This window comes from Apium graveolens, chromosome 6, assembly GCF_009905375.1.
Source record: "Apium graveolens cultivar Ventura chromosome 6, ASM990537v1, whole genome shotgun sequence".
Classification (NCBI taxonomy): Eukaryota; Viridiplantae; Streptophyta; class Magnoliopsida; order Apiales; family Apiaceae; genus Apium; species Apium graveolens.
Window position 1 is genome coordinate 286,720,409 of NC_133652.1, and position 9,223 is coordinate 286,729,631.

General features: G+C 35.9%; 1 pseudogene; it reads right to left on the reverse strand.

The window, feature by feature from the left end:
* Positions 1-937: 937 nt before the first annotated feature.
* On the reverse strand, positions 938-1,516 carry LOC141666163 (rust resistance kinase Lr10-like; annotated as a pseudogene).
* Between the last annotated feature and the right edge of the window lie 7,707 nt (positions 1,517-9,223).

Genomic DNA, 9,223 nt, shown 5'->3' on the forward strand with positions numbered 1-9,223 from the left:
CATATTTATTCTACATCGTGAGGGATACTTCTCAGCATATCGCGACTATCCAGATAATATGAATTCACTGCTTAGAATACCAAGAACCTATTCAGTGAGTAGTTACCGTATAATTAATTCCTTTTACCCTGCAATGTCACGATTAAATACAAGGCATGGAACTTGTGTCAAGCCTATCTTATTTAATCACTTGCTTTCCCATTCACTATACTTAGTTCTATTTAATGTAAATTAGAAACTCCTTTCTAATTTATTCACTCTGGCCAGAGATTTCTGAACTAACATAAGTGGATCAGCATTGAACATTCTCTTCCTACATTGGAAGGGGTAGATCCTTTATTGATCATACACTATCTTCGTGTACAAATTCCTATACCCAGTAGAGCCCTTATAATTGTCCCTTGAGACTAAGAACTAAACCAAAGCATAGTTCAGTGTACACAAGATGACTAGGATGACCTCAAGTCTAAGGATACTTGTACAACTATCACTATGTGAACAACTGCTGACACGTGAGTGAACTCCATCAGTTGTTCAGCTGTGTGAGTCATGTTCAGTGAATTTATTCTATAATAAGCACCTACATACTAGCTATAGTGTCACCACATGAATCTCTATGAGAACAGACATCCTTAATAATGAAGCAAGCATAGTATGTACCGATCTTTGTGGATTATTAATTACCAGTTAGTAATCCTACGACCAGGAACTATTTAAGTTTAGAGTTATCATCTTTTAGGTCTCATTATTATGATCTCATCACAATCCATAAAAAGCTTTACTCTAAACTGTGGTATATCTTATTTAAACATTTAAATAGATAGAGCCCGCAATAAAAACAAAACAAGTCTTTTATTAATATCAATGAAATCAAAACAGATTACATAAAAGTTATTCCTAAATCCTCATACATTATTGGACTTAGGACATATCTCTTTCATTCTGGTGGATAAAGAAAAGGCTTAGGAGGCATGACCAAGTCCTCGATATCTCCTTCTAGCATTTTAATAACATTATTCATTGAAGGACGCTCACTAGGCATCATTTGTAAACACCATAATGCTATTATTATCATTTTCTTTGCCAACTTCCTTTATTTCTCTGTTACATCTTCAATCTCGAGATCTTTTCCTTCCCCGAATTGGTCGTATACCCATGATGGGAAATGAATTTGGCTAACATGATCCATAAATGGATTTAAATTTTCTCTTCGGCCAACCATTTCCATCAACAACATTCCAAAACTATAAATATCCGCTTTGTATGAAATTGCACCAATATTTTTATAGAACATCTCAGGAGCCATGTAGCCTGTAGTTCCTCTTGCTGCAGTGAGAGTTATAATGCTCTTATCAATGGCATATGATTTTGCAAGACCAAAATCGGATATGACTGGATTGAAATTCTTATTCAGAAGAATATTGTGAGGCTTGATGTCAAAATGCAAAATTTGAATGTCACAACCTCGATGTAAGTAGTCGATTCTAATTGCTACCTTATGGGAAATTTCATACATCTTTTGCCAACTCAAGGAAACAGGTTCTTCTTCTATCCCTTCCTTGAGAAAAATATATTTCTTTAAAGATCCATTAGGCATGAACTCATAAATTAGAACATGTTTTGGACCTTCAAAATAGAAGCCAATGAGTTATGCAACATTGACATGATAAATCCTTCCACTCGTAGCAACTTTATTAATGAATTATTTCCCAGTATCTTCACTGCTACAAAAAGACCTACGAAGCTTTCCTTTGTAAACAATATTATGTATGAAGTGTAACACAGAGGGGGTGAATGTGTTTTCTTGATTTATCTTTGAGTGTTTTAGGCTTGTGGATCTAAACAGCTCGATCAAATTGCAGTGATAAAATACTAAATGTAAACACACAAGCAATTCATCAAAAACTCACTTGATTTATATTAAATCAAATTTGTTTTGCTACAAACCCTTGTTCTTGAAAATAAGAACTCAGCTACTTCTTTTGAGAGAATTACAAGATTTTCTAGATCTGTTTGTTACTAATAAACAGAGGACACGTGACATATTTTATAGATCAACATGCACGGTTTACAAAACTTGCACTAAAATAGACTAACATATTTTCTAAAACTCCTTTGTTCATTTCCATTTCTAGTGTAACATATTTGTGCAGAATCTACTAGGTCTGTGACCCTCCTTTGTCCAATTCATCTTGACAATTGATCTTGTGTTCTTCAAGCTGTATTTGTAGGCTTTCCAATTCATTGATAGAATTGTTTCTTGACTGAGAATCCTTGACCTTCAAGTATTCTGTATTCTGAATTCCGAGGTTGTTTATCGAGATCTCTTTTGTTGTGTAGAGATGTTGTGACGACTGGGAATTTCGTGACATGATTAAGTGAATAAAGTATAATTGTGGTGTAATTATAAATTATGTGATTAAATAAAGGGATAAATGATTTTGTTGGTTAATTGTCTTTATTGTATATTAGTAACTGAGAACGTAAAATGACCCATTCCAGTTTGATGAGTCAGCTTAGAGGATAAGCTGTGTTGTCGGGCCGTCAGGAAGAACGGGACCCGTCTTAAAAGAGATTAAAAGTATTTAAATGTGAACTATGCGTTGTTATGTGAAATGGAAAGGTTTAAAAGAATATTATATTCCAGTGTCGCGTCAGTTGGTATAAAGTATTGATTGTGAAGTGTAATTGAAACGCTCGACGTCGCGCCGTCAGACAGGACGCGACCCGTTACGCGAAAAAGGGGATAATAATAATAATAATAATAATAATAATAATAATAATAATAAGGGAAAATTCATGGTCGAATATGAGTCGTGATATGTGAATATGTGCTATTGCTTGAAAATATGCTTGATTATGTACTCTGTTGATATTTAAATGATTTTAAAGGATTTATCTGATTTAAAATGAGGTTTATTGAACCTTTAAATGTTTTTATAAAATTATCCGAGTATGTTCAAGGTGTGAAATTAGTTTTGTTATCTTCAGAATAGTCTTAGAGACTTTACAAAAATGATAAATGGATTTATTTCGTGATAAGTGAATTTAAAAATGATTTTATGGAGTTAAAATGCTATTTTCAGCATAATCTTGTAAAATCCGTATTAAATCAACCGTTTGCTCAAAAATTTATTTTGAAAATATGGATGAAAAGCTAATTTCGAGATCTACATTCTAAAATTATTATTCGTATCATTTCCATCTTTTCCGAGAGAGATATTTATTAATCAAATTCGTTTTTGGAAAATAATAAAAGAGGATTCAGAAATGTAATTACCCAATTACTAAACTACCCTTCCTTGGTAGTATATAAACCCCACCCCACTCCCTTTCTTTCTTTATTCTCACCCGAACTCTCTCTTTTCTCTCATTCTCTCATTTCTCTCTCTCACTCTCCGTACTCTCTCTCTCTCTCTCTCTTTAATCTTTCCCTTGTTCTTCATCATTTTTCGATTTGAAGACCATGGTTATGTGAGATTTTGCTTCATAAATCTAGATATATAGATGCAATTTGCTATTTCCCAAGTTTTTGAAAAATCCAAAGTTGGATTTTGGTGGTTTTGATTCGGTTCTTATGAACACAAAAGGGTTTTAATTTTCAAATAATTTGGAATGATGATATGTGTTTGCATGTGTATATTTGTTGTAGAAATTGGTAGTTTAAGGTTGGAAACCCCCGAGTGGGGGCACCACCGTGAAGCCACCGCCACTGGTGATGAACTCCGGTGAACCGGTGGTGAGTGATGATGTTACAACTGAATTCTAGTATTCTTAAACTTATTTTTTTGGTGTTTGCATGTGGTGATTTATTTAAAACCGAATGCGTTTTTAATTTTGAAAGTTATTGAGTTGATTCTTGTTGACTTAAATGGTTGTGGATGATTGTTCTAGGATAATATTGAGAAATTAGAATAGTTGATGGTTTAAAGAAATGAATTGATAATTGCATGTGTTGATTTTGGGAAAATTTGAAGGTTATAGGATGAAATTTTAAGAGATTAAGCCGAATTGTGTGCTAAGGTGAAAGATCAACCTTGTAGGTTCCAAATTTTATGATTAAATGATTTGTAAAAATGATTTTGATTTGGCTTTGAATGAAGTATCAATTGCATGTTAAATTAAAGCGTTGCATGTAAAGATTTAAGTTAAGAATAATGTAAAAGAATGAGTGAAGGCTTGATCTCAAGTTTATACATGATTTCGATAATTGCATGTCGTTATTCGATTTTTTATTTTGTTTTGTGATTATATCTGAATGCTTAAAGGTGTAAAAGAGGTTGATTTGATTAAAGGATTTCATTAAGTAAATGCATGTACAATTACTAAAGATTAATTGGTTTATTTGTTGATTTTGGTTCGAATTGTTGATAAAAAAGGGTCGAGTTGCTTGTTATTGAGTCACGCGAATTGAGGTTATTTACTAAAGTATGAAGTTTAAAGTATATAAGTACACTTTATTAAGTGCTATGTGTTATGGTGGTGTCGTAATGTATGTGAATCGATGACTAATTGTTTGAAGTACGACTATATGGTATATCGTGCTATATGAGTATGATCGAGTACATATACTCATAGGGTTTTGCGATAAGGGTTAAATGTTAAGCGTTCTGGGAACGTCGAGTGAGTAACTAATTAGGGTTTGATTGTTGGATTATAGATTTGGAGCGTGAAGGCATTCAGGATAGGAAAAGGAAAGGTATACTAGGTGGCAAGAGTTCAACCCTCGTGAAACAAGAAAGCGAATTCAGGCAAGTAACTCTGCTTACTTGTATAAATTATTTATAGAGAGGATATTGTCCATGCCATGATAGAGTATTGAACTTTTATAGCACTTGTGAGCCGGTTATTGATTCTTGAACCTTGATAATGAATACTAGTACCATTCATGTTATTGATTCTTTGAAACACCCTATTATTGTTCCCGTAACGATTTGATACGCCTATTGTTCAAACCCTTGTAGTAACCTTGTCGATTCATATTCCAATTACCCAATGATTCCTTTGGATACCCTGAATGCTTGTGATCCTTATAAGAACCTTTATCAATTCCCATGCGTATTGTTGGTTAATCTTTCTTTTATATACCTTATTATGTAATGATCTTTAGAACTGTTATGATTCCCTATCTTATGTACCATGTATTTCTTTTGATCAAGATTCTTGGTATTGATCTTTGCTTACCATTGGTACGATCACTTTCTTTGAATTCTTGAATTGAACTTAAGAATGATTTTTGACTTGAAAGAGTCCGAATGATTTCATATTCTTGGTAATGATAAAATGAACTTAGTAAAACCTTTCTTTTCCAGCACAAAGGTTTTCCAAATGAATTCCTGGTGGATTGGATTGAGACGTAAGAGACTAGTGGGACTAGTCCAGTCGTATTAAGAGACTAGCGGGGCTAGTCCAATTTAAGGCTGAAATTATGCCATAGGTACCTTAAAGACCATATGGAGGTCGGTACGGGCTGATCACCCGTATTATTTATAAAAGTAAAAGTAGTCCAATCAAGGATTCCCTATCATTTAATAAAGAGAAATTGAATACCTTTATTCAGGAATTGATTCTTTGAAAATGAAATGGTTTAAAATGATTTGTGATGGGTTGATTGAGATATTATTTAGTATACAGCTTTAAGAACCCTGATTCTATTCTAATATTGATACCAATCATATAATTGATTTCCAGAGTTGGATATATGCTTGCTTTCCTTCTGAGAGATCCTTTGAGATCCTGTTAATGATTTGAGATGAATGTCGACTTTCACCCTATCTTGAACTTTGATTCCTGAAAGCCCAAAACCTTTCTCCATAACCCTTTCATAGCCTAAAGACAAAATCTGCCACCTAGAAATTTTAAAGTTGAATGCCTTAAAAGTCGTAATGGTATATTGTTGATATTGTATTCGTAGAACTGTCATATAGTTACTTGCTGAGTTTTATACTCATATGTTTTGCTTTGTTCTAACCATGGCAGTTAAGGAAGAATATGGCCAGTCTTAGGCGCACTGCTCTTAAGAGCGTACCTAGTGGCCCCTACCGTGTTGTAGGCTTCCAGATGCCAGAGGAGGTAGTACAGGATATGTGTGAGCAAGTGCTTAGTTGGAAAGTTGTAAAGATACAAGGGGTTATCTGTCGGTTCCAAGTCAGAATCGATTGTGTAAATTCGGTATTATTTTGGGTTGTAATTTATATATTATGGTTGGTAATTATAATCTTGTCTCAAACTTTATCCTGTTAGATCCTGTTATTAGTTAATCGGGGTTTATGCTTTTTTATTGTTAGTTTAAGGTTGCGTGGGTCCTCATTTCCTAACCTCGAGATTGAGGCGTAACAAGTTGGTATCAGAGTTACAGGATCTAGTCCCTGAGACAAGTTAGGATAAAAGGGTATTTTGGGTATATATATCTATATCGCGAGAGTGTTCGACTCATATAGAGTTGAGTTAGACTATTAGGTATAGTCTAAGTGAAGTGAATACTTAAAGTAGCAACTAGAGTTAGGGTGTGAGTCACTTGGAAGTTTTATCTAACCCTAACACTGTTTCTTGGTTGTTGTTTTATGTTCTCTCTCAGGACCCCAGTAGTGGTAGTGATTCTGATTCAGAGATTAGTTTGACCGGTACCCCAGTGGACCCCATTCCACCCTCTTCAGAGGAGCCTGTGTATTTTAGTTCTGATCCAGAGGAGGATCCATCTGAGAGTAGTGAGATTTCTATGCAGATATCACCCTTGAGGCCAGAGTCAGAGACCCCAACCCCTGAGCCAGAGTCTGAGATGCCTAAGACTGTGTCTGTCAGTGTTGGTGGCAAGTTAGCCCGGGATCGAGACTTTATTTACTCCCGCATTCCTGAGTTGGGAGCTTTGGTGGATAGGCTAGCTCGAGAGTCTAGGCAGAGCACTCCAGTTATGGATGATGAGTGGAGAGTCCGGATTAAGATGGTGGAGCAGGTTGCCCGGAGGAGATTGGATGAGGGACCATCCACTAGTGATGCTGATGCTGAGGCCCGGAGGCTTCATAAGATCATTCACTGGATGTTGGTTGTGTTGAGAGAGATTCTGGATGATTAGATGATAGTGTCGATCAGGTTGGACATCTGGTGGAGCCCGTAGTTGTTGTTTCCTTTCAGCGCCAGTAGGCTTGGAATACTTGGTCAGATGCCGGGATCCCTTTTTCATTTGTTATATTGTACCTCTAGACTTTGTAGTAGTTGTTAGAAGTTAGGGCTAGATAGGGGGAAGTTTTCCAGTTTTCCTCTGTTTAACCCTGCTATATTATTTTACCTTATTTCAGAACTTGTCATAATCAGACTTTTTATCGATGTACCTTTGGCTTGTTGAATCAACCACATATCTTGTTTCCTATTGTGCACCCTAAGAATCTTTACAACTGTTTTGCATACCATGTTTCTATACAACCGTGTTTAATCTTTTCATAAAAATATAACCCTGTGCCATGAGAAAACACAATTGATAAGATAAATTATGTAGTAAGAGGATTGCATGTGCAAAATTGGGTAAAGCTTAAAATCCGCAAAAGTGATTTCGTAGAAAAATGTTGTTATATATATATATATCAATGCCATGCTATCGTATTGCTAAATAATTGCTCAATCAGTTTTGTAAGAAATGGCCAACTCACCAGATCACCAAGAAGAAGAAATTCAAACCCAAGACCAAGAACTGAACCAAGATACCACTATGATGAGCCGGCTAGCTCAGCTTTTGCAACAACCAATAGCCCCTAAAGTTGGAAACTTCAAACACTTTCAATCCGTTCATCCCCCAGAGTTCTTAGGTTTTCCAGACCCGATAAAAGCTCAGTCGTGGTTAAGAGAAATGGAGAAAGCGTTTGAATTAGCGGAAGTTAAGGATGAGAAGAAAGCTCAGTATGCGAGTTATTACCTTAAGGATGAGGCGAGTTTCTGGTGGGAATCTTCGAAGGATTTTCTTGAAGGAAAGGACTTATCGTGGGAGAAGTTTAGTTTACTGAGATGTTTCTGGAGAAGTATTTGCCAAGCTATATGCAAGATCAATTGGAGATGAAGTTTTTGGACCTTAGACAAGAAGATATGTTGATAGCAGAATATGAGGTGAAATTTTTGGAGTTATCTAGATTTATAACTGAGTATGTGAATACGGAGGAGAATAAGGCCAAAAGGTTTCAACAGGGACTTAGGCCATGGATACGAAGTCAAGTAGCACTGTTGGAGATCAAGAATTATGCCACCCTGGTATAGAAGACAATGATAGTGGAAGGAGAACGTGAAGCTGTAAAAAGAGAAAATGAAAGTAGGAAAAGGAAGTTTGAGAGCTCAAAGCAAGAGCAAGGAAGTTCAAAGTTTATAGGAAAGTTTGTTAAGAATGGTGGAGGTTAGAATCAAAAGTTTCAGAAGTTCAAACCCGGGAATGGAGCTCAAAAGAATCATTTTCAGAAGACAGGACAACCGGAAAGGGATAGTAGACCTCAGATTCAAGAGTGTAAAGTTTGTGGGAAGAGAGACCCGGGAAGGTGTAACAAGCTGGATGTGACCTGTTTTAGGTGTAATCAGAAAGGGTATTATTCATTCGAGTGCCCAAGTGGAGCAAAGAAGCCTGAATTGACCTGTTTTAAGTGTGGAAAAGTGGGCCATATGGACATAAACTGCAAGGAGCCTGTTCAAAAGGCCAATGTTCTTAGAATTGTTGGACTGTCGCTTCCCCTAGCACCAACGGATCAACCTAGAGCTAGAACCTTCAATATGACGATGAAAGATATTGTGCAAGATATGGATGTGGTAGCAGGTATGCTTGTTATTAGCTCAGTAGAAGTAAAAGTATTAATGGATTTTGGAGCAACTAAATCCTTTATTGCTGAAAGTATTCTTGATAGATTAAATTGTGTTGCGTGCCCAATTGAACCCAATCTGATTATAGAAGTAGCAAATCAAGAGAGAGTTACTGCTAATAAGGTTTGTCCCAATTGTGATGTGGTTATAGAAGGTCAGCACTTTTCTGCCGACTTAATTCCTTTTAAGTTAGGAGAATTCGACGTTACATTAGGAATGGATTGGTTGTCAAACCACGAGGCGCAAATAGAGTGTAAAAGAAAGAAGGTGAAGTTAAAGACCAAGGATGGTGTTGAGGTGATTTTCAAGGGGAAAAGACAAGAGAAAAAGTTTTTAACGGCTATTCAGACAAAGAGATTGTTATGACAAGGATGCGGAGCTTATTTGGCTCATG